Source organism: Suncus etruscus, chromosome X, assembly GCF_024139225.1.
Source record: "Suncus etruscus isolate mSunEtr1 chromosome X, mSunEtr1.pri.cur, whole genome shotgun sequence".
Classification (NCBI taxonomy): domain Eukaryota; kingdom Metazoa; phylum Chordata; class Mammalia; order Eulipotyphla; family Soricidae; genus Suncus; species Suncus etruscus.
In genome coordinates this window covers 4,276,320-4,303,884 of record NC_064868.1, presented here as the reverse complement: position 1 = coordinate 4,303,884, position 27,565 = coordinate 4,276,320, and the positions used below count along the sequence as shown (strand labels likewise).

Genomic DNA, 27,565 nt, shown 5'->3' with positions numbered 1-27,565 from the left:
ATACAATTGTTGAGAAATCTGAAAAAGGTAACAATAACAACACAATAATTGTGGGAGACCTCAACACTGCTTTGTCAACACTTGATAGGTCAATGAGATTGAAACCCAACAGGAATATACTAGACCTGAAAAGAGAAATAGAAGAAAGAGGCCTAGTATATATATATATATATATATATATATATATATATATATATATATATATATATATATATATATATATATATGACACTCCACCCCCAGAAACCTGGATAGACAATCTTTTCCAATGTACATGGGACATTCTACAGGATAGACTACATGCTGGCACATAAAACATACCTTCATAATATCAAGAGGATAGAAATTTTGCAGTCTACCTTCGCTGACCACAAGGCTCTAAAATTATATAAACTCCAAAGGGACACAGAAGAAAAACTTTAACACCTGGAAGTTAAACAGCCTCATAATGAATAACCAGTGGGTCCGAATTGAAATCAAAGAGGAAATTAAAACTTTCCTGGAAACAAATGATAATAAAGACACAAACTATCCGAACCTATGGTACACAGTAAAAGCAGTACTGAGAGGAAAATATATAGCTTTGCAAAAACACATCAGGAAGGAAGAAGGGGCATGCCTGAATAGTTTAAAGATACAGCTCATAGAATTAGAAAGTGCTCAAGAAAAGGAACCAAAAATAGGGAGACAGAAGGAAATAACAAACTGAGAGCAGAAATCAATAAAGTGGAAACCCAAACAACAATCTGAATGATCAACAAAAGCAGAAGATGATTCTTCAAAAAATAAACAAGATTGATAGACCATTGGCAAAACTAACAAAGAAAGAGAGAGAAACTTGATAACTCATATTAGAAATAAAAAGGTGGAGATAACTACCGACATTGCAGAGATTCAAAGGGTAACCAGAAACTACTTTGAGAAACTCTATGCCAATAAAAATGAGAACCTGGAAGAAATGGATAAATTTTTGGACTCATAACATTCCACAGTTTAATAAAGAGGATTTAGCATATATAAACACCCCCATCACTATCGATAAAATTAAAACGGTAATCAAATGTCTGCCCAAAAATAAAAGCCCAGGCCCAGATGAATTCACTAATGAATTCTTCCAAACCTGTCAAGAAGAACTACTACCAATCCTGGCCATGCTCTTTCATGAAATTGAAAAAAAACGGGAACACTTCCAAATAGCTTTTATGAAGCCAAAATCACCTTGATACGTAAATCAGACAGAGATGCTTCCAAAAAGGAAAATTACACACCAATACCCCTGATGAACACTGATGCAATGATCCTCAACAAAATCTTGGCAAATAGAATTCAATGCCTTATCAAGAAGATCATTCATTATGATCAAGTAGGTTTCATCTCAGGAATGCAAAGATGGTTTAACATCCATAAATATATCAACATAATACACAGTATCAACAACAAGAAATATAAAAATCACATGATCATATAAATAGATGCAGAAAAAGCATTTGATAAGGTACAATACCCATTCTTGATAAAACTCTCAGCAGGATGGGAATGAACAGAACCTTTCTCAATATAGTTAAGGCCATATACCACAAGCCAGTGCAAATGTTATCCTTAATGGAGAAAAACTAAAAGCCTTCCCTGTTAATTCTGGCACAAGGCAAGGCTGTCCTCTCTCACCACTCCTATTCAACATAGCACTGGAAGTACGTGCTATAGCGATCAGACAAGAAAAAGATATCAAGTGAATCCAGATAGGAAAGGAAGAATTCAAGCTCTCACTGTTTGCAGATGAATGATACTCTACTTAGAAAACCCTAAAGACTCTACCAAAAAGCTTCTAGAAACAATAGACTCATATAGCACGATGGCAGGCTACAAAATTAACACACAAAAATCAATGGCCTATCTATACACCAATAATAATAGGGAAGAAATGGACATTAGAAAAAAACCATTCACATTAGTGCCACACAAACTCAAATATCTTGGAATCAACTTGACTAAAAATGTGAAGGACCTATACAAAATAGCACTATAAAACTCTGCTCCAAGAAATAAGAGAGGACACTAGAAAATGGAAACACATACCCTGCTCATGGATTGGCAGGATTAACATCATTAATACTCCCCAAAGCTTTGTAAAGATTTAATGCAATCCCTCTAAAGATACTCATGATATACTTCAAAGAAGTGAATAAAGCACTTCTGAAGTTCATTTGGAACAATAAACACTCTCGAATAGCTAAAGAAATCATTGGTAAAAAGAATATGGGAGGCATTACTTTCCCCAACTTTAAACTGTATTACAAACAATAGTTATCAAAACAGCATGGTATTGAAATAAAGACAGACCCTCAGATCAGTGAAATAGGCTTGAATACTCAGAGAATGTTCCCCAGACATACAATCACCTAATCTTTGATAAAGGAGTAAGAAATCCTAAATGGAGCAAAGAAAGCCTCTTCAACAAGTGGTGTTGGCACAAGTAGTTAGCCACTTGCAAAAAAGTGAACTTAGACCCCCAGTTAACATCATGTACGAAGTAAAATCCAAATGGATTAAAGACCTCAATATCAGACCTGATACCATAAGGTATATAGAACAACACATAGATAAAACACTCCATGACATTGACACTAAAGGCATCTTCAAGGAGGAAACTGCACTCTCCAAATAGGTGAAAGCAGAGATTAACAGATGGGAATATATTAAGCTGAGAAGCTTCTGCACCTCGAAGGAAATAGTGCCCAGGATATAAGAGCCACCCACTAAATGGGAGAAAAATTCACCCAATACCCATCAGATAAGGGGCTAATCTCCAAAATATACAAGGCACTGACAGAACTTTACAAGAAAAAAAACATATAATCCCATCAAAAAATGGGGAGTAGAAATGGACAGACACTTTGAGAAAGAAGAAATGCAAATGGCCAAAAGGCACATAAAAAGAATGCTCCACATCACTAATCATCAGGGAGATGCAAATCAAAACAACTATGAGGTACCTTCTCACACCACAGAGATTGGCGTACATCAGAGAGAATGAGAATAAGCAGTGTTGGTGGGGATGTGAAAAGAAAGGAACTCTTATTTACTGCTGCTGGGAATGCCATCTAGTTCAACCTTTCCAGAAAGTGATATGGAGATTTTTAAGAAAAATGAAGAACATTTTTAACAGTATCTCAGAGACAAGAGAGATGAGGGCTGGTAGGTGCAGCTCAGGACATGAAGCTCATCACATAGAGTGATGAGTGCAGCTGCAGAAATGACTACACTGAAAACTATCATAACAATGTGAATGAATGAGGAAAGTAAAAAGCCTGTCTCGAGTACAGGTGTAGGGGGGTGGGGAGGAGGGAGATCTGGGAAATTGGTGGTGGGAATGTTGCACCGGTGAAGGGGGGTATTCTTTACATGACTGTAATCATACAACTATAATCATGTTTGTAATCACGGTGTTTAAATAAAGATAAAAAATTTAAAAAAAAACAACAAATAAACAATAAACAATTTTAATTCAAAAAAAACTGGAAATTAAGCACCCATACGATCCAGCTATACTACTCCTAGGAATACACCCTAGGAAAACAAAAATACAATACAAAAACCCCTTTCTTACACCTATATTCATTGCAGCACTATTTACCATAGCAAGACTCTGCAAACAACCAAGATGTCTTTCAGCAGATGAATGGCTAAAGAAACTGTGGTACATATACACAATGGAATAGTATGCAGCAGTCAGGAGAGATGAAGTCATGAAATTTTCCTATACATGGATGTACATGGAATCTACTATACTGAGTTAAATAAGTCAGAGAGAGAGAAAGACGCAGAATGCTCTCACTCATGTATGGGTTTTAAGAAAAATGAAAGACATTCTTATAATAATTCTCAGAGACAAAAGAAAGGAGGGCTGGAAGTTACAGCCCACTTCATGAACCTCACCACAAAGAGTGATGAGTTTAGTTAGAGAAATAACTACATTGTGAACTATCCTAACAATGAGAATGTATTATGGAAATAGCCTGCCTAGAGTACAGGTGGAAGCAGGGTGAGGAGGAGGGATATTTGGGACATTGGTAGTGGGAATGTTGCACTGGTGATGGGGGTTGTCCTCTTATATAAGACTGAAACCCAACCACAATCATATTTGTAACCAAGGTGTTTAAATAAAAAATTATTAAAACATAATAATGTATGTGAAATTATTTGAAAGGTTGTAAAGAACTCCATCTGATATTATTTTTCACTCTTATTTTATCATAATGCTCTCCTGAAAGACATACAGCAAGGATGTACTCACTTAGGCAGCATATATACTAAAATTAGAACAATACAGAGAAAAAAAGCATGGCCCCTGTTCAAGGATGACATGAAAATTTGTGTAGCATTCCATATTTTTCTGAAATAAATGTCTTTACTAAAATACCAATAAATTTGTCAAACTCAAAAAACAGTCATACAGCAAGGATTGGCAAACCATGATATGTTACCTGTATTTGCAAATAATATTTTAATTCACTATATCTGATCATTGACATGTTACCTATGGCTGTTTTCTATCTATAAAGACAGTTGGCAGCAGCTGTGCCAAAAACAACCTGGATAGTAAGTCCTTTATATTTACTATTTATTTGCCCTTTATAGCAAATGTGTGCTGACCTCTTTATGGTTCGTCATTTGAATGTTTCCTGAGTTATTTAATTCTCCTGAATTATTGTTCTTTTCCCTGTGGGGAAATATTAAAGAATGTATGAAAATGATGCCATAATGAAAAAATAACTCTTCACAATCATCTGAAAAACAGAGGAGTGTATGTTCTCTATTGTTTCAACAATATCTACAATTATATTTCTTAGAAATAGCACAGAATTATAAATATTGTTTCTTGCTCTATTTTATTGAATTATAGGAAATAAAATTAAAACATTTTCTGCAATGTACTGTACTAATTTGTTTTTAGTCTTTTAATGAATTTTTTCTTTAAATTGTGACAGTCTGTCTTATAAAAGAAACAATTGATTTATGTTAAAGTTACTTGTTTTATTCTTTTTTAATATTGCCAGGCAACCTCATCTTAAGCTCCAAGGTTATAACTTCTTTTAATAGACATAGAGGTATTATCTGTGTTCCAAGAATTTATATTAAGCTCTTACAAAGTGTATTATGAATGTACCCCACACAAACACTGTAATATAACTCTGAGACAGCTGCATTAGACTTAAGGTTGGTTTTAGTTACCATTTAATCTCTGACTATAGCAAAGAGCCAGCAGTAACCCCCCTGAGAAACTAAGCTATTTTGTTAGCATTGGAGTAACCCAACATAGATATGTGTGATCATCAAAATCCTACAACCATAGTCTGGACACCTAATAGAGATGGAAGTGTCAATGTTTTACTTCTTGACCAAATATTATTTCATATGTATTATAAAAATCATCACAACATGAGAACCAATCATTTTGCTATTCCTAAACATTTGAATTGGGTTTTTGGGGGAGATGATCCTTTGGTTTTCTCTTTAACTACACTTTACAGAACTATTTATGAGACTCTGAGAAAAGGACTTAGAAAAATGTAAGCTTTGAAAACCCCAAAAATAACTTCTTATTGTTCCAGTTTTCTTTGTAATTGCAATTTAGATACAGCAACATTCCAATATCCTGCTTCTCTTTTAATAGCTTCTTCTAGGTATTACTCAGTGAGTGACTGGGGGTGAGGACAAAGGCTGTTAGAAAGGCTCATGCTATATTCAAATAGAACTCAAGAACCAGTCTGGACCAATAAAGGTCTTAGAGAGAAACATATGCATTACTGTGAAGAGATTTTGGAAAGTAGGTAAGTAGGATGTCTTCAGGCTAAAGGAAATAGGAATCTCATTTAGTTAAAGCTAAAAATGATTCTTGCAAATTATGAAATATATTTTATATCCATACTTTTCTGGAGTTTACTTACACATTAGCGATAATTTAAAGGTATATACTAACTTTAAACCCATTAGTAAAGGTTATAAATTACATTGAATAATTACCAAAGAGTCGTATTTCCCATAACTTTAGGATGTAGCCTTCTTTGGAAATGGTGGTCTTTGAAATGCAGTCAGTTAAGAATTCCCTGTGGATTAGGGATGTCCTGACCCAATATTACTTTAGAAAGTGCCTTTGGAAAGAAAGAAAATTTTGTGCATAGACTTTTATGTGGGGAGAATGACGTGTGAAGATGAAGGCAGAGTTCTGGTTCAAACAGATATCCACACACCAAGAAAAAAGAAAAGATTGACAGTAAACCACCAACAACTAGAGGAGAGGCTAGATTAGATTACATTAGATTAGATTAGATCAGATTTTTTTCTCATAACCCTCAGAAAGAGCCAATCCTTCCGGTACCTGATCTTAGCCTTATAGCAGCCAGAACTGCAAAACAAGTTTCTGTTGCTTAAGACCCACTTTTAAGGCAGCCCTTGGAAGTAATAGAAAAAGGTCTTCCATAGTCTCTGATGGTACCCAAACATGTATATCAACAACATAAATCTTTATATTTTATATTTATATAAAATATTTTTATTTTATAAAATAGTTATTTAAGAACCATGATAACAAGTATGATTATAGTTGGGTTTCAGTCATAAACAGAACACCCCCCTTCACCAGTGCAACATTTCTACCACCAATACGCCCCTACTTCCCAACCCTTGTCTGTATTTGAGACAGGAATTCTATTTCTCTCACTTATTAAGATTGTCATAATAGTTTTTAGTGTAGTTATTTCCCTAACTGAACCACTACTCTTTGTGATGAACTAGCCTGTCGTTTCAGCACTCATCTCTATTGTCTTTGGGGATTATTACAATAAAATCCTTACCTTTTCTTAAATCCCATAGATAAGTGAGACTACTTGTGTCTATCTCTGTCCCTCTGACTTATTTCACTCAGCAGAATAGATTCCATGTACATCCACGTATAGGAAAATTTCATGATTTTATCTCTCCTGATGGCTGTATAATATTCCATTTTGTGTATATATGTACAACAGTTTCTTTACCATTCATCTATTTAAGAGAATCATGGTTGTTTTCAGAGTCTGGCTATTGTAAATAGCAGTGCAATGAATATAGGTGTGAGGAAGAGATTTTTGAGTTGTATTTTTGTCTTCCTAATGTATATCCCTAGGACTGGTATAGATGGATCATATGTGAGCTCAATTTTCAGTTTTTTGAGGAATATTCATATTTTTTCCATAAGGGCTGGAATAGACAGCATTCCCACCAGCAGTAAATGAGTTCCTTTCTCTCCACATCCCCAAGAGCGCTGATTGTTCTTGTTCTTTGTGATGTGTTCCAGTCTCTCTGGTGTGAGATGGTACCTCATTGTTGTTTTGATTAGCATCTCCCTGATAATTAGTGATGCATTTTTTCAAGTGCTTTTTGACCATTTGTATTTCTTCTTTGAGAAAGTGTCTGTTCATTTCTTCTCCCCATTTTTTGATGGGGTTAGATTTTATTTCTTGCTAGTTTCTGTTACTACCTTGTATATTTTGGATATTTGTCCCTTATCTGATGGGTATTAGGTGAATTTTTTATCCCATTCTGTGGGTGGCTTTTGTATTTAAGGCACTATTTCCTTTGAGGTGCAGGAGCTTCTCAGCTTAATATGGTCCCATCTCTTTATCTCTACTTCTACTTGTTTGGAGAGTGCTGTTTCCTTCTTGAAGATGCCTTTAGTCTCAATGTCATGGAGGGTTTTACGTACATGTTTTCTATATACCTTATGGTTTCATGCATGGTATCAAGTTCTTTAATCCATTTGCATTTCACCTTTGTGCATGGTGTTAGATGGGATCTGAATTCGCTTTGTTTGCAAGTGACTAACCGGTTGTGTCAACACCACTTGTTGAAGAGGCTTTCCTTGCTCCACTTTGCATTTATTGCCCCTTTATCTAAGATTAATTGATTGTATATCTGGAGAACATTCTCTGAATATTCAAATCTATTCCACTGATCTGAGGATCTGTCTTTGTTCCAATACCATGCTATTTTAATAACTATTGCTTTGCAATACAATTTAAAATAGGGGAAAGTAATGCCTCCCATATTTCTTGTCCTAAGGATTGTTTTAGTTATTCATGGGTGTTTATTTTTCCAAATGAATTTCAGGAGTGTTTGATCCACTTCTTTGAAGAATGTCATAGGTATCTTTAGAGGGATCATATTAAATCTGTACAATGCTTTAGGGAGATTGCCATTTTAATTATGTTAATCCTGCCAATCCATGAGCAGGATATGTGCCTCAATTTCCTGTGTCCTCTCTTATTTCTTGAAGCAGGCTTTTGTAGTTTTCTTTATATAGGTCCTTCACATCAATAGTTAAGTTGACTCCAAGATATTTGAGTTTGTGTGGCACTAATGTGAATAGGATTGTTTATTTAATGTTCATTTCTTCTCTATCATTATTAGTATATAAGGCCAATGACTTTTGCATGTTAATTTTGTAACCTTCCACTTTGCTATGAGTCTATTGTTTCTAGAAGCTTTTTGGCAGGGTCTTTAGGGTTTTCTAAATATAGAATCATGTCATCTGCAAACAGTGAGAGCTTGACTTCTTCCTTTTCTATCAGGTTGCCCTTGATAATCTAATCTCGAGGGCAAGAAATTCCAGTACTATGTTGAATAGGAGTGGTAAGAGAGGGAATCCTGGTATTGTACCAGATTCTAAAGGAAAGGCTTTTAGGTTATATACTTTGAGAATATTTGCCATTGGCTTATAGCAAATGGCCTTAACTATATTGAGAAAAGTTCCTTTCATTCCAATTTTGATGAGGGCTTTTATCAAAATGTGTGTGGACCTTATCAAATACTTTCTCTGTATCTATTGTTATGATTATATAACTTTTTTTTCTTTTTGTTGATATGTTGTATTATGTTGATTGATTTGTAGATGTCAAGCTGTTCTTGCATTCCACGGATTAAACCTATTTGGTCATGATGAATGACCTTCCTGGGATTAAACCTATTTGGTCGTGATGAATGACCTTCCTGATGAGGAATTGGATTTTATTTGCCAGGATTTTATTGAGGATCTTTTCATCTGTGTTCATCAGGGATACTGGCCTGTAATTTTCATTTTTGGCAGCATCTCTTTCTGATTTTCTTATCAAGGTGATCATAGCTTCATAAAACTTATTTGGAAGTGTTCCTCTTTCTTCAATTTTATGAAAGATCCTGAAAAAGATTGGTAGTAATTTCCCTTGAAAGCTTTGAAAGAATTCATTAGTGAACACATGTGGGCCTGGACTTTTTATTTTTGAAGACTTTTGATCACTATTTTAATTTCCTCAGTAGTGATGGGGCTGTTTTGATATGATACCTTATCCTTATTCAGCCATGGAAGGTTCTAAGAGTCCACGAATTTATCCATTTCTTTCAGGTTCTCATGTTTCATGGCATAGAGTTTCACAATGTCGTCTCTGATTGATTACTGCAGTATCAGTAGTTATCTCCCCTTTTCATTTCTATTCTGGTTTACCAAGTTTCCTCTCTCTCTTTCTTTGTGAGTTTTGCCAGTGGCTTATCAATCTTGTTTATTTTTTCAAAGAACCAACTTTTGCTTTTGTTGATCTTTTGAATTGTGTTTTGGATTTCTACTTTATTGATTTCTGTTCTAACTTTTGTTATTTCATTCTTTCTACCTATATTTGGTTCCTTTTGCTGATCATTTTCTAATTTTATAGTCTGTGTCATTAAGCTATTCACATAGGCCTCTTCTTCCTTCCTGATGTGTGCTTTCAAAGCTATAAATTTCCCTCTCAGTACTGCTTTTGTTGTGCCCCATAAATTCTGATAATTTGTGTCTACATTGTCATTTGTTCCCAGGAATGTTTTGATTTCCTCTTTGATTTTATCCCTTACCCACTAGTTGTTCAGTAGTAAGCTATTTAATTTCCAAGTTTGTAGTTTGTAGTTCACATCTAACTAATTTCAGTGCCTTGTGATCAGCGAAGGTAGTCTGCACAATTTCTTTCCTCTTGATTTTATGAAGATATGTTTTATGGGCCAGAGTGAGTCTATCCTGGAGAATGGCCATTTGCATTGGAGAAGAATGTGTATCCAGGTTTCTTGGGATGGAGTGCTATATATATAAATTAGTTCACTTTCTTCCATTTCTTTTTTCAGAGATAATATGTTTTGTGGGATTTTAATCTAGTTGATCTATCAAGGGGTGACAGGGCAGTGTTGATTTATCCCACAATAATTGTGTTGCTATTTATATATTCTTTCAGATTTGTCAACAATAGCATTAAATATTTTGCTGGTCCCTCATTGGGTACGTATATGTTTAGGAATGTGATTTCCTCTTGTTGTACATATCCCTTGATTAGTATGAAGTGTCCATCTTTGTTCTGACTTTTCTGAGTTTAAAGTTTGTATAATCTGATATTAGTATGGCCACTCCAGATTTTTTAAGGGTGTTGTTTGCTTGGATGATTTTCCTGCAGTCTTTGATTTTGAATCTATGTTTGTTCTCATTATTTAGGTGTGTTTCTTGTAGGCAGCAGAAGATTGTATTCAGATTTTTTATCCATTTGCCACTCTGTCTCTTAACTGGTGCATTTATTTCATTGACATTGAGAAAGAATTGTCATGGGATTTAGTGCCATCTTTGTGTAGAAGTTTGATGTGTCTGTTGATAGGTTTTGTCTTAAAATAGACCTTTCCATTTTTCTTTTAAGGCTGGTTTTGAGTCTGCAAAGTTTCTGAATTGTTTTTTATCTGTGAAGCTATGTATACTTCCTTCAAACATGAAAGTGAGTCTGGCTGGGTGCAGTATTCTAGGTGAAGTATTCATTTTGTTGAGTTTTGTCACTATGTCCCACCACTGCCTTCTGGCCTTGAGTGTTTCTTGTGACAGGTCTGCTGTAAATCTTAAGGATGCTCCTTTGAGTATAATTTTCCTTTTTGTTCTTGCCACTTTCAATATTCTATCCCTATCTGTGGGATTCATCATTGTGACTAGGATGTGTCTTGGGGTGTTTTTCTCGGGTCTTTTTTAGCTGGTACTCTTCTGGCATGCAGAATTTGGTTGCATGCAGTCTTTATCTCTGAGAGTTTCTCTGCAATCATATCCTTGACTGCTGATTCTTCCTGGGGAATTTCTTCTTTTGTCTCTGGCACTCACATAATTCTAATGTTGTTTCTATTGAGCTTATCAAAGACTTCTATTTTCATCTGTTCACATTCTTTGAGTAATCTTTCCATTGTCTGATCATTTGCTTTATGGCTTTTTTCCAATCTCTTCTTGCTCTATGGAGTTATTATACACCTCATCTTCCAGCTCACTGATTCTATCCTCAGCTGCTGTTACTCTGTTGGAAGTAGGTTACCTCTGAAGAAGACGAGCCCTCAATGGCAGAAAGGATTGAAATTCTAGGCCACAGAACAGCAGAGAGGAGGCCCAAGATATATGCTGTGTTTCAGGACACACAGCAAAAAGCAGCCTCACTGTTTCTGGGAGATATTCTCACCTCTATAAAAGATGAGCCCTCTGAGAACAATGGTGGAAAGAATCTAAATTGCAGGCCACAGAACAGCAGAGAAGAGGCCCAAGACAGCTGACATATTTCAGGTCACACAGCAGAAAGCAGCCACTTTTTCACCTCTTTGTTAAGTTGACTTCAAGATACTTGATTTTCTGAGGCAAAAATGTAAATGGAACTGTTTTAAAATGTCTTTTCTTTTTATTATTTGTGTATAGAAAATCTATGGATTTTTCCATCTTAAGTTTGTGGCCTATCATTTTTCTATACAAGTTTATTGTTTCTAGAAGTTTTATTGTGGAGTTTTCAGGATTTTCTAGATATAGTATTATGTCATCTGCAAACAATGAGGACTTCACTTCTTCCTTTCCTAAGTGGATGCCTTGATGCTTTTTTCCTTGCTTAATTGCTATGGCAAGTACTTCCAGTACAATATTGAATAGAAGTGGTGAGAGGAGACAACCTTGCCTTGTGCCAAATATTTCACAGAATTTTAGTTTTTAGTTTTTCCCCATTTGGTATGATGTTTGCAAAGGATTTGTAATAAATGGCTTTGACAATATTCTTTGAGCTTTGACAATATTGAGAAAGTTTTTTCAGTTCCCATTTTATTCAGAGTACCTTGTCAAATGCTTTCTCAGAGTCTACTGATATAATCATATTTTTATTGACACTACAAAACACTGATTCAAGAAATAAAAGAAGACACAGAAAAGGAAGACATATACACGGTCATGGATTGGGAGGATAAATATCATTAAAATGTCAATGATTTCTAAAGCATTGTACAGATGTAATACAATCCCTATAAAAATAACACATAACATTTTTCAAAGAAGTGGATAAGAATCTCCTGACATTCCTATGGAGAAATAAATAGCCACAAGTAGCTAACACCACCCTTGGCAAAAAGAGAGAGAAAGAGAGAGAGAGAGAGAGATGAGAGGAATCACTTTCCCCAACTTTAAACTGTATTATAAAGCAGTAGTCATTAAAATTAGCATGGTATTGAAATGAAGACAGATCATTTTATTGTATTTTCTTACCTCCTTATTCTTCATTATTTTTGCTTCTGTGATGGCCAGAGAATGAGCACACTTGGCTCTGGTGCTTTCTATGGCCCACGTATTTCAAATGTAGTGTACATACTATTGTAGTGCCTGCCAGGGGACCCACATGTGTGGTGTTCACATGCTTTTGTTTTCAGCTCAGGAGTCACAGATTTAATAGTAGTGCACCAGAGATTGCACATTTTGTTGTGGTAAAGAGCTACTGGAATCACACTCAGGCATATGGAATGATACCAGATACTAAAATCCAGGCTGATCAAGCGTTCGTGCAGTCCTGCATGCTTCATTTTCAGAAATCTCACGACTCTGACTTCTCAAAATTCAAGCAAGAATGTAATAGATGGGGCCCGGAGAGATAACACAGCAGCGTTTGCCTTGCAAGCAGCCGATCCAGGACCAAAGGTGGTTGGTTCGAATCCTGGTGTCCCATATGGTCCCCCGTGCCTGCCAGGAGCTATTTCTGAGCAGACAGCCAGGAGTAACCCCTGAGCAACGCCGGGTGTGACCCCAAAAAAAAAAGAATGTAATAGATGGACTTGCAATTAGTGGTGTGCTTCTAAAAGCACTAAAACTAAGATCCCAAGCCATGGAAATAACTTTAAAAAGGCTAAAACATAGGCTTTGCTATTAGAGCCCCAGGGACATCATGGTTTTCCAGAACTTCTGGGAAGGATTTCCCTCAAAATCAGATTTCTCCCCAATATATTTAAAATATTATAGTTAATTTTTGGCTTTTAAAAATATGGTATCCTGGGGCTGTAGCAGTGATGCAGCTGTAAGGTGTTTGCCTTGCATGCATCTGACCTAGGACAGACTGCGGTTTATTCCCTCAGCGTCCGGTATGGTCCCCCAAGCCAGGAGCATTTTCTGAGTTCATAGCCAGGAGTAACACCTAAGTGTCACTGGGTGTGGTCCAAAGTAAAAAAAAAATTGTGGTATCCTACTTTCTGTATGCAGGAGGAGGTAAAATGAAATATAGATGTGTGCTGGATCATAGGGGGTTCATGTATAAACTGGGGTGTCAGACTGCCTGAGTCACACTTGCTTTCAGTGACTCATTCTATGACCTTGGGAAATTAATATAATTTCTTGGTGTTTCAGTTTATAAATTTGTAGAATGGAGTAGTAATAATAATTTTGACAATATAAGGTTATGTACTTATAATTGATTCCATAAAGTACTTAGCACATTTAATATAGAAAGTGTGAGCTATACCTTTCCTTTATTTGATGTATTTTATGTGATGCATAGCTTATGGATTTGATCATAGTCTAACTCCTAAGGCTCTTTCTCCCACAACCTTTATTGTTAGTTATTTTAAGACATTTTATATCGTAGTTGCTTTATTTAAGCATCATGGTTACAAAACTGTTCATTGTACATACATTGTACACTATCCTTCACCTGTGCACCCTTTCTATCACCAGTCTCCAGTATCCCTTTAACCCCTCACACCTGCCTTGCTCTAGGGAGGGCAAATTGCTTCTCTCTCACTCTTCTTTCAGTTATGTGTTCAGGAAACACTCCTGGCAGTCTTGGTGGACCAAATGGAATGATGGGGATAGACCCCAGGTCAGCCTCATGCAAGATAAATGCCCTACCTGCTGAAACATTTATATTTTGGGGTTTTGGGCCAAACCCGGTGACATTCCTGGCTCTGCACTCAGAAATTACTCCTAGAAGGGTCGATGAACCATAGAAATGCCAGGGATTGAACCTGAGTTGGCCACACGCAAGGCAAATGCCCTACCATTTGTGCTATCACTCCGGCCCTGGGTTTGCACTATTGTTAATGAAGGGGTTCCATACATGTCATTTTATCCCCTTTCAGCACCAAGTTCTTGTCCAAGGTGATCAGTTTCCACTATCATTGTCATTGTAGACCCTTCTCTACTTTATTTGCACTCTTTGCTCTCTATGGCAAGATTCCTACCATGGACTGGTCCTCTCGATCCTTGTCTCTATTGTCTCTGGATATTATTACCATACAATCCTTTATTTTTTTATATACCACAAATGAGTGAGATAATTCTATGTCTATCCCTCTCAACCGGACTCATTTTACTCAACACAATAATATCTGGGTCCATACATACATAAGTAAACATTATGACTTTATTTACCTAAGAGCTGCCTAGTATTCCATTGTGTACCACAAATTCTTTAGCCACTCATCTGTTCCTGAACACCTGGGTTTCTTTTCAGATGCTGAGTATTGTAAATAGTGCTGCATTGCACATAGAAGTGCAGAGGACATTTTTTGTATTATGTGTCTGTGTTCCTAGTGGATAGCCCTAAGAGTGGTATTGCTGGATTATATGGGAACTCTAGTGTTTTGAGGAATATTCATATTGTTTTTTAGAATGGCTGGAATAGATGGCATTACCACCAGCAGTGAGAGTCCTTTTCTTCCCATATCTGAGCCAACACTACGTGTATTTGTTCATTATGATGAGTGCCAGTCTCTGTGGCTCAAGATGGTACCTCATTGTTGTTTTGATTTGCATTTCCCTAATAATTAGTGATGTGGAGCATTTTTTTCATGTGTCTTTTGGCCATCTGTATTTCTTCTTTGAAGAAATGTCTGTTTATTTCTTCTTCCATTTTTGAGGGAGTTAGATGTCTTTTTCTTGTTAAGTTCTGTCAGTTCCTTGTGTATATTAGATATTAACTCTTTATCAGATGAGTATTGAATGAATAGTTTCTCCCATTCTGTTGGTAGCCTTTATATCCTACTCACTATTTCCTTTGAAGTGCAGATCAGCTTACATTTGTATTTATTCTCTATTCTTAACCTTTCTGCCCATGATTTTTCTCCTTAAAACATATTCCTTTCAAAAATAAATATATTGGACAAAGAAGAAAATGAAACAATTCAATATGCTGTTCTGTCGATGGCTCTGGAGAGTATTGGTCTAACACAGTTAGTCAGAAGGAGAAGGACAAACTCAGGATGATTTTCCTCAAATGGGGAGAGAAAGAAACACAGACGGTGAATAACAAATGTCCAAATACAACAGAAACTGAGAACTGTTCTTCAGCAAAAAGCATTACTGCAGAGGGTGGGGTGGAGGGGAAAAGGGCAGGTGTGGGACACTGGGACAATGGCAGCTGAAAACAGAGACCCTTTTATTTTTGGTTTGTTTGGGGGTCACACCTGGAAGTGCTGAAGGTTTACTCTTAGTTCTGCATTGAGGGATCCTAAAGAAATTAAGGGTAAGTTTAGTATTTTAAGAAGCTGGGAAACTCTGAGTTCTATCACCAGCACCAAACAAAGGAAGCACCAGGATTTACAATACTGTTAATGATAGGGTTTCATGTGTACAATGTTTTGACCCCACACACCCACCAGAATGTCCACTTCCCCCCACCATTGGCTCAGGATCCCTCCCATGCACGGCCCCCACTTCCCTCCCATGTCTCTGCTTTCGGTAACCTTAGTTCTCATTTCTGTTTCCTTTTATTACCTGTTATTACTTTACTAATTTCCTTTATCTGATTTCCACAACTAATATCAAAACTGGAAGGAGGACTAGCTGTTCGATAAAAAAATATCTTCCTATACCTCAGCATAAACATTTGCTTCCCAGTCCTTCTTTATCTTTGGTCAGCCTACACTGGCCTCTGGTGGCCTCTTTGGCAGTGTATCAGTCCTACCAACACAGTACACGTTAATTTCAGCAAATTGGGTGGTTGGGGGGAACAGCACTCTTTTGGGAGTGAGCAGCAAGCTCCATGGCCCGAAAAACACTTATTTAACAAGATCCAAGGTGGTTTTCCACCAAAGGGAAGGGACTATGTGTGGAAACAGGAAAATAGCAAAAATAAAAGCAAATCCTAAAATGAATGTGCAAAGTAATAGCACCTTCTTCCAAAGGAGACTCAGGTATGTGGGCTATTGGTACACTGCAGGACAGCAGACAATCGATCCCATCTTGCACAGAATCTCAGTTCTCTGGAAACACTGTTGTGTTCTACCAAAAAAGTCTGTGACTTCTTTGAGCATGTCAGGATCTTTTTACTCTTCAACTTCTGTTTTTCAGTCATCCTCTCTGCATCTGAGGTTACTGTTATCCTATGGACTTCCATTTTTTTGCTACTGCTTTGGGTCATTTTTAAAATAATACAACACAGAACTACGTGCATATCTAAATTCATTGCAGCACTGAAAGCAATAGCCAGAATATGGAAACAAACCAAATGTCCAATGATAGGTGAATGGATAAAGATTTTGTGATATATAAATGCAACAGAATACTATAGAAATCTAAGTAAAAGGGGCTGGCAAGGTGGTGCTAGAGGTAAGGTGTCTGCCTTGCAAGTGCTAGCCAAGGAAAGACTGCAGATCGATCCCCCCATGTTCCATATGGTACCCCCAAGCCAGGGACAATTTCTGAGTGCTTATCCAGGAATAATCCCTGAGCATCAAACGGGTGTAGCCCAAAAAAAACAAAAAAAAATCTAAGAAAAGATTTTAATCTTCATATCACTGCAACATGGGTAGAACTGGAGGACATTGTGTTACGTGAAATATGCCACAGGGAGAAATAATAACCAAATCTCTGTGGTAAACAGAGAAACAAAACAAGAGAATAGGCATAATTAAATGATAACAAACCCTTGACTACAAAACTGAGGTTACCAGTTTTGGGGAAAAGATATTGTCAATTAAAATCATTCTAGAGGGGGGCCCAGAGAGATAGCACAGCGGTGTTTGCCTTGCAAGCAGCCGATCCAGGACCAAAGGTGGTTGGTTCGAATCCCGGTGTCCCATATGGTCCTCCGTGCCTGCCAGGAGCTATTTCTAAGCAGACAGCCAGGAGTAACCCCTGAGCACTGCCGGGTGTGGCCCAAAAACCAAAAAAAAAAAAAATCATTCTAGAGGTGGCATAAGAACGGTTGGGGGGCCCTTGGACACTTCTTTGATAGTGGTAAGGTATAATAACTGTATGTCAAAACTGTAAATATAAAAAGCTGGAGAGATGGTACAACAGGTATGGCACTTGTCTTGCACATGGCTGCCCAGATTTTATCCCTGTCACCCTATATGATCCTTCACACCATGCCAGGAGAGATCCCTGAGCATGGAGCCAGAAGTAAGCCCTGAGAATTTTGTAGTGTGGCCCCAAAACAAACAAAAGCAACCTATAAACATTAGTGAGTGCTATTACAGCCATATTACAAATAACTATGGTAAAATTCTGTTTAAATAATAACAGAGTCTGGAAAGATAGGTCAAGACACTTGACTTGCTGTGGCCAACCTTAACTGTATCCCCAGAATGATCACCTAAGCACAGTCGGGAGTAATAACTGAGCATCACTGGCTGCAGGTCCTGATAATGATAATAACAGACTGTGGAAAGGAGGGATTTGCACCAAGGGTCCCTCAAACAGGGCTTTGATGTTAATGTGAACATGACTTCCGCATAAGCCTCTGCTTGAAACAGTAACTGCGCAGACTTTCAAAGATGATGTTCTATATCACAACTATCCGCAGTGTTTCACTAAAAAGCTGAAACCCACCTCACAGGACTAAGAGCCTTCCTCTTCCTTTCCCTGTTTCCCTTGTCGTGGATGCTGTGGTAACTGGAGCTCCCACATACTTACAGTGCTCAATGGAACTATGCATGTTTCAGGGGCCAAAGGAATAGTACAGAGGACAGGGTGTTTGCCTTGTACATGGCTGACCTAGGCTTGATTCCCGGCATCCCATATGGTCCTCCGAGCCTGCCAGAATTGAGCACTCTAAGTATTGCCCAAAACCCAAAAAGAGAAAATAAAACAACAATAATTAAGGAATTTATTTTACTTGATATAAAGTAATAAGGTAGTTAATAAACATAATTAAAAGATAGAGATTATCCATTCCTTACATGGAAAATTCTTCCAACTTATAAAATGAACCTTGATCATTTTACATCCTCAAATTTTACTTAGTCCATCTCTACATTGTTTACCAATACTATGAAGTACCATACTCTAACCTTCTCTGTGCCCCATATCCTTAACTCCAACATCCAACTCCAGAATCAAGAATACAAAAATAAAATGTATTAAAATAAGCTTAAGTAAGATGATATCTTAGGAAGAAAAATTATTACAGTAAATTGCTAATTAGTCAATTAAATAAGAGAAGTCAAATTCCACCTGCAAAATTATATGACAATTTGATGATAAAGAAATGGATAAGTAGCTTATTTTAAGGGAGAGTCTGACTTAAATACATTGTAGAGTTTTTTCTTCTTACAGTATCTCGGAGCTCTCTTCACCATCTCCACCTTGCGGTGCTGTACAAGATTTTTATACTCATATCTAGTATTTCTTTGAACAGGAACGCTGTTTATGTGAGAATGAGAGTTCCCTGTGACAATTATTCTAACATAAGGAATTTACTCGTTTGTCCTCCAAGGCACAGTTTGGCTATGCACAATTGCAATTCCTTAAATTACAGTGACTTCCTAACTTTTTTTTGGGGGGGGGGCACACTTGTTTGATGCTCAGGGGTTACTCCTGGCTAAGCACTCAGAAATTGACCCTAGCTTGGGGGGACCATATGGGACGCCCGGGGATCGAACCGCGGTCCTTCCGTGGTTAGCGCTTGCAAGGCGCTACCTTACCTCTAGCGCCACCTTGCCGGCCCCGACTTCCTAACTTTTATTGTCACTTTTAGGTACCAGGCAATTTTCCTCAAATAAATTTCTGATTAAATGTTCAATGATTAGTTGTAAATTGTGCCTTTTTGGTAAATGTGCTTATTAGTAAGACAATCTTCATATTTCAAAACCAACTTCAACTCTTCAGCTTCAACCAATTTTCAAAATCAGTGGTCATGTATTAAAACCAACTTCAACATGAAAAAGGTCTAATCTTACAAGCATTTTAAGGACACACCTTTTTTAGAACTCTACATTTCAGGAAGGAATTCAAAGATAGGGAACTTTTGTTTTCTCTGCCCAGGACACAGACAAGGCCAGTGTCTTTGAGTGGGACCAAGGATAATAGGAGAGCTAGGGAAGTCCTGTGGGTAGGGTTGAGAGGTCCAGAAAGGGGAAGAAAGGAACCAAACACTGAAACCAGAAATAAGGACAGGTTAGGGGGCTCATAGGTAGGGCACTCACTGGCAGACATGTTGTCTTTTGTCTCAGAACATGGGGAACATAGGTGTGCACACTACTTACAAAGTCAAACAGATTGTGGAGAAAGCCCTGCCACCTGTAAGAGAAAAAAAGGCTGAGGGAGGAAATAGAATAATAATAAAAAAAATTATTCCATATAAAGAAACCAGAATATAAATAAAGATTGGAGTTTTTTTTGTGATGAGCACTGTACTATAACCAATGTTTGCACATAGTAGTTAGTAATATTACAGAACTATGGAAAAAATTAATTTATATTTTCAAGATTTTTTTGTTCTTTGTTTGTTTTGGTTTTTGGGTCACACCTGGCGTGCTCAGGGGTTACTCCTGGCTCCACACTCAGAAATCGCTCCTGGCAGGCACGGAGGACCATATGGGATGCTGGGACTTGAAGCAATGACCTTCTGCATGAAAGGCAAATGCCCCACCTCCATGTTATCTCTCCGACCCCTCAAGATGGTTTTGAAGTATAAGATTCATTGAAACAAGGTATAAAAAGATGAGTTAATCACTTGTAAAATTCACTAAGTATGCCATTCTTGAGAACAGAGTTGGGATATGACATAACCAAATAATTGTGGGTTTTCTTAACACACCAGTGTTTGCACCTGTTAGCAACATGGATAATGTCCTTCATAAAATATATCATAGGAGGGAGAGAATCAGAACCATAAACATCATGGGAGAGCGGCAGAAAGAAAAGTGGAGATCTGAGGCAAAGAAACTTCAAAATATTACAAGAAAAATTAAAGAAAATCGATGTAGAAGAGAGACTAGAGATACCAAACTGTAAAGGTGTTGAACCAGTGTTTGAGAAGACACATATGGCATAGCTTAACCTGTTGTTTACTAGTCAGCATATATAGTCTTTACAGATTGTGTAAGATTTTTCTATCTGCCATAGCCTCTGACTGTACATACAGTAAACTATAAGTAACAATGAATTAAGGCCTGCTGGAAACAGTCTTCAACCAGTCTGGCAGGAACTGGTAGATAAATATTCCAGTCCCCTTCTTCCAGGGATAAGATAACTGAGGTATGTGTTTTACCTCTCAGACCAAATAATCTTTTCCAGCTGTCCAGAAAAAGCACTCTTGATAACAAATCCTCTGTTGGCTGCTTTCCCTGCTCTGTTTCTCCACTCCTCCACTGGAATTTCCTAGGATCACCTCTCATAGAAACAACTTGTACTTGAATTCTGATCCCATATAATGATTAACCAGAAAGTAGAGTGAGCAGACAAACAGAAATGGAAAAAAGTGAAAGGTTGAGAAGTAAAAATAAAAAAGTGGCAAACATGAAAAGGAAATGTGTCACCTCTTGGACAAAATGAAACAGAAGAATACCACCTATGATACTTTAATGCAAAAGGTTTTTTAACTTCATCTGCACATTAAAACCAAATAAAGAGATTAAAAATGACATTTCCATGCATAAATTCTGACTTAACTCATCTGGGTGAAGTTTGAGAATACCTGGTATCTTATAATAATTCCCTCAAGTGGTTCCAATATGCTGCTGAGAACTATGGCCTCAAAGGTTCAAGGACACCACTCAAGAAAAAGCAAAACAGTTATAAATATACAAAGCCAATCTCCTACCTTCTTTTTCCACCCCCGTTTTGCACTGCTCTTATATTTGGTGTCACTGTGATAAGAGACACAGTTAGCAAACCTGTAAGAGTGAGTGGTTGGTAATGAATGACAGGAGAAATAAAGGGAAACAGTATTAGAAAAAGACTCGCTTTACTCTAAAAGGCTTTAGAGTTACACTGGGTTCTTCTTTTAAAAGTTCAACAATGCTGGGATTGGCCTCAGAGTAATCTAGTTTTTTCCCAAGTTCAAAACCATTTTGTTCAAACATTGATCTACAAAATCTTCAGAGGAATGAACAGAACAAATGTGCCTAAAAGAGAATACATGGCTGAGTATGAGAACTATATTTTACCTAATTGGGTGCAAATTCCCATTTATGATCTCTGTTGTCCTGACTGATGGTGGGAAATAACTTCCTATTTCATTGGAAACGAGATTATAAGCAAAATGATGACGCTGATCAATGTTTTTCAAAGATGATTGGTAGTAAGAACCAGGATGGGAAGAGACTGAAGATCAGCCCCCAAGCATCATCATTGAGGGAGCCGAGTATTCTGAATTTAATGAAAGGGATGAATATTATTATTTTAACAAAATCAAGTTAGTAAAATGCTATCTCCTCAAAGAGAAGGACAAAATTTGTGGCACTTATAACATTACCAATACCCTCCCAAGAAACCCACAGTAACTTTAAAACTAGAATAAAACTCAATTTATTTCAATTCTTCAGTTGTTTTTCATTTATATAAGAACCACACAAGGGGCCAGAGGCATAGCACAGCGGTAGGGCATTTGCCTTGCACGCAGCTAATCTAGGATGGACTTTGGTTTGATCCCCCAGAGTCCCATATCTTCCGCCAAGCCAGGAGCGATTTCTGAGGGCATAGCCAGGAGTAAACACTGAGCGACACAGAGTGTTGCCTAAAAAGAAAAAAAGAACCATTCAAAGGTGATGAATAACACTGTGAGGTACAATGGAAAAAGTTGGCATTAGAAGTCAAACATAGATCTGAAGATCACATAACTAGGAATGTATCTCGGTGCTTACTCCATTAGATTGTTACCAAGATTATATGCTATAAAGGAAAATTTAGCATGTACTTGGTATGAAACAATTGTTCAATAACACTAATCAGTAATCACAGTGATGACAGTATTAATAATGGTCATACTGTTAATTAATAATCCTTTTGAACATGTTTTCTTCCCCCGTAAAGTGAAAATAATAAGACCCACCTCAAAAGAATTTTGAGAATACATTTGAAAATAAAATAACCAATGCGAAAATCTAGGGCAGGTACCAGGGATGAGGGCCACCAGAGGAGTACTGAGATCCTGAATTTGATTCCTGGACTACTTGGGAACTGAGCACTGCAAAATATGGTCAGACGGGCATTTCGACTCATTAGAATGAGTCCTTATTTAAAATAGCAGGTCTTTTCACAAGGTTTATCTCTAAGATCAGTAAAGAGAGACTTGCTTAAATGAAAGAAATGAAAGCTAGAGGTTAGTAGATATGTATAGGGCTTTTCTTCTTCAAAGTGCAAATTATGCATTATTCTTCAATACACATGGGACATTCTCCAATATAGACTACATATTTGGATGCAAAACATATTTCCATAGAGTCAATAGGATAAAAATTATATCTACTCAGATCATGATGCACTAAAAATAGAAGTTAATCTGAGAGTAATGAACAAAAAACTCAAACACCTAGAATGTAAATAGCTTGTTACTAAGCAACCAATGGGTTTGATAGAAAATAAAAGAAGGACATTAAAACATTCCTGGAAACAAAGGAGAATAAAGACACAACCTACAAGAATTTGTGGAAAACAGCAAAAGGTGTTAAATGGAAATTCATAGCCGTGCAAACATTCATCAAGAAGGAAGAAAGGACCCATAAAATAATTTGTCTGTAAAACTTATGAAACTGGAAAATGACCAATAAAAAAACAGCAAAGGCAAGACAAAGTAAATAGTAAAACTTAAAAGAGAAGAAAGTCATGAATGGAAATCCAAAAACCAATATAAAAATAAACAAAAATCAAGACCTGGTTCTTTCAAAAGTAAATATGATCAATAAACTACTGGCAAGACTCACAGAGAGATAACCTGAATCAATATAATTAGAAATTAAAATAATGATATCACAACAGATACCACAGAAATAACAAAGTATTATCAGAGATTATTTGAGTGTCTTTATGCCATGATACAAGAGAGCCTAAAAGAAATAGATCTAGTACAGTTCCTGATCTGCTAATGCTGCGAGCCATTTCTTTTCATACTCCACAGGACTGTGTTGCAGACTGAATTTGGGATCCTGAATTTATCTACTCTCCTCAAACTATATCAAAAGACATAGGGCATAAATATACCCTCTGTACACTTCTTAAGTGTATCTCTTTAACATGTATATTCTCTATGGTGTATATGCTTTCCCCTTTTTATTTATATTTGCAAGTAGAAATTCTTAGAAGACAGTCTTAGTGCTTTTGATAGAAACAGGATAGGAATGTTTGGTTTATTATCGTCACCTTAGGCCTCAAGAGTATCTGATGGCAGTTTCTTTGCATAGGTGCATTCAAATCACAACATATAAAAAACTAAGAGGAGTTATTATCAATTATGGATGGAAACTCAGTAATTTCTTGCTACAGGGGGCCTTCCACCCTGGACATTTGCCTTGATGACTTGACTTAAGCTTTATTCACTTGGAAATCAGCCGTTTACTCCTGAACCTTGAGTCCAGTATGGTTCTCTGCACCTACACCAGGAATTGAGCATCTACCAAGACAGAACCTGAATCTGCACCAACTGGCCACAGTTTGGTCTCTCCCCTCAATATCTAAAAAAGTTTTGAAGATCAGAATCTTTCCCAACCCTGTAGAGGGATGGGACAAACCCCTTCCTAACAGGAGGGTCATAAAGAGGATGACAGGCCCAAAACATCATTTTGATTTGACCTTCACATCTTTACATTGGCCAAGCATAGGTAACCCTGAAGTTACAAGGAGACCATAAAGGCCGGTTAGCCTAGGAAAATTAGAGGCCGTCTAAGAATAAATGTAACTGTCTTGGCACTTACTTGCCCCAGGATGGGCTAACATGCTAACCTGACAGTGAAAGCTGTGTTTTAGAACCTTTCCTGGGACCTTGAAGAAGGACTATGGGGTTAGACAAATTAGTGTTCCTTGAGTCTGTAGATGATCTTAAGGCAGGATGCTTCATGGGTACAAATACCCTTTTTTTTAGGCCAAAATTTTTCTTGATATTTTTCCAACTTTTTCTGAACCTATACAAAATATTACCAACCTTTATCTTTATCTTTAGACATCCATCCTAATCTTAGAACTATGGGATGCAAATTATTTTGTTTTTCTATAAAGTCAATTATGGGGAGATGTTGGATTACTGGTCCCATCCTAATCAATATTCATAGTCCACCCAGGGTATGATCTGTTGATGGGATTATTGGATTATTCCCTACTTGGTATTCCTCTCCCACCCTAGGGTGTGGCCTGGTACTTGTCAATAAAAGGAGTCTTCAGAAGGCTGACATTCATTCCTCAGTCTTCCACTAATTTGCTTTCCTTCTTAGGAACAGAAGGCTTGTGTGGTGGAATTTCTTGCTTGAGTGCTGGATTTTCTGAACCCATTCTTGAATCTTTTTTATTGTGTGGATTATCTCCTGTGTCAACGTTTGCTTCCAGAGCTGTTTTTCACCAGATGCTTGTTTTGGAGCCTGGGGCTCTGCTTGTACTGGGGATGCAAGGATGTTTTAAAATATGCCAGTTGGGGCCGAAGAGATAGCATAGAGGTAAGGCATTTGCCTTGCATGCAGAAGGATGGTGGTTTGAATACCGGTATCCCATATGGTCCCCCAGCCTGCCATTTCTGAGCGATTTCTGAGCGTAGAGCCAGGAGTAGCCCCTGAGCGCTGCCAGGTGTGACCCAAAATCCAAAAAAATAAAAAATAAAAAAATATTCCAGTCAACCCATTATAATAAGAATGACACATGAGAATACATATATCAAAAAGATGTGTATTGGGGCCAGAAAGATAGCACAGCAGGTAAGGAATTTGCCTTGCATGTGGCTAACCCGATTCCATCTTGGGCATCCAGTACGGCCCCCCGACCCTATCATGAGTAATTCTGAGCAAAGAGCCAGGAGTAACCTCTGAGTGCTACCAGGAGTGCCTCAAAAACAAACAAAATAATAACGGTGTGGATGAGGAAAAAATAATTAAAGTTATTCACTACTAGTAGGACTGGTAACGGGCTTAGCATTTCTGAAAAACATTATGGACATTCATTTAAAATCTAGGAATTGAACTTCCATTTGACCCCATAACTCCACTTCTTGGAATATATTTCAAAGACAAAACAAAGAAAAGACAATTTCACTCTATGTTCCTTAAAGCAATTCCCACAGATGCCAAAATCTAAAAATAACCCAAGTGTCTATATAAGAGTAAATGATTGGGCTTAGGTCACGTAGCCAGCCATCATAAGGGAGCAGGGAAGGAGTCCTGATCAGGGAGCAACCCCTGTCATCACAACCCCAGTCGGGAGCCATAGGGCCTAGGGGCTTGGGACACTCTGTCAGCCACCTGTAAGGATGCAGGGAAACCGAAGTGGAGCTTAACCCCCACTGCCACAACCCCACTCTGCAGCCTCAGGGCAGAGGTGGTCTCCTGCCATCACAGACCACTTTTAAAGAAAAACCTTGAAAGTGCAACACTCCAACCCACCCTGTGCAAAAACAGTAAGGAAACTAAGGAAGACATCAATAGCTGGAGCTACGGAGAGAAACTCAAACAGATTTTCAAGCCCTCCAAAAGGCAAGAACTCAATAGATGAAGACCTAAAATCAGCATTCGATGTCTTAGCAATGGAATTCGAAAAATCACTAATCAAAAAAATTAAGAAATCCATAGACAAATAATTCACCCAACTCAAAGAAGAATTTTATCAGATGAGAGAGTCCATACAAATGGAACTAAGGAAACTAAAAAACATACTAGCAAGCCACAACAGGAAAATTACACACATAAAGAATCATTTGGACAAACTTGAAGACAAAATACAAGCCAGAAACAACAAATAAGTCAACAAAAATGAGAGACAAAACATTGGAAGAAAAAGTAAATTACTTAATGAACAAAGACAAAATAATTTACTAATTGTTAGAATATCAGAAGGGGAGGAAAAGGGGAAAGGGGAAGAACAAGAACTGAGAAAAATAATAGCAGAAAAATTTCCCACCCTCTGGAAAGAGGTAACTGTACAAATCTAAGAGGCAAAAAGAGTTCCAAATAGACTCCAATAGACCAACACCAAGACATATAGTAATCCAAATGGCAAAAAAGAGAGAAAGATGAAATCTTTAAAGCAATTAGAGAGAAAAGCCTCAAGTACAAAGAAAGTAAAATAGAACCAAACCATTTGAAACAATTCAAGCAAGAATATATTGGAGTGACATATTTAAATTATTGAACAAAAGAAACTTCCAACCTAGAGTCCACTACCCAGCAAAGCTCTCATTCACATGGGAGGGAAGACTAAAAACATTCTCAGACAAAAAATAACTTGCACTATTTGTGCTATCCAAACCATCCCTAAATGAACTACTCAGAGATGTACTACACAATCCAAACACCCAATTGTAACAACAACAACCCTAAATAATATAATAGCACAACAATCCCCTCTGTCAATAATCTCCTTAAATGTCAACTAAATAAACTCCCCCACGAAAAGACACAGAGTAGAGGGTTGTATCAGAAAACATAACCCGTATATCTGTTGTCTGCAAAAAACACATTTAAAAGAACACGATAGACACAGGCTTAGAATAAAAGGATTGACATAATCACTCAAGCCAATGGAAACAAAAAAAGCTGGGACAGCCATTCTTATAGCAGACCAACTTGTATTCAACCTCAAGAAAGTGCTCAGAGACAAAGAGTATCCCTACCTATTGATTAGAGAAATATTAGACCAGGGGCCGAAGAGATAGCATGGAGGTAAGGCGTTTGCCTTTCATGCAGGATGGTGGTTTGAATCCTGACATCCCATATGGTCCCCTGTGCCTGCCAGGGAAGATTTCTGAGCATAAAGCCAGGAGTGACCCCTGAGTGCTGCCGGGTGTGACCCAAAAACCAAAAAAAAAAAAATTAGACCAAGAAGTTCTTACACTGATCAACATTTATGCACCAAATGCAGAAC

The 27,565-nt window shown here is 37.3% G+C and overlaps 1 long non-coding RNA gene and 1 other non-coding gene across 2 annotated transcripts in view; one reads left to right on the top strand and one right to left on the bottom strand.

The window, feature by feature from the left end:
• Nucleotides 1–27,565, bottom strand: part of LOC125998751 (uncharacterized) — an 83,955-nt gene that overhangs the window by 20,253 nt on the left and 36,137 nt on the right. The window lies entirely within an intron of this gene.
• On the top strand, nt 4,287–4,393 carry LOC126000327 (U6 spliceosomal RNA). The gene has a single exon (XR_007492676.1). It is a non-coding gene; the product is annotated as a U6 spliceosomal RNA (small nuclear RNA).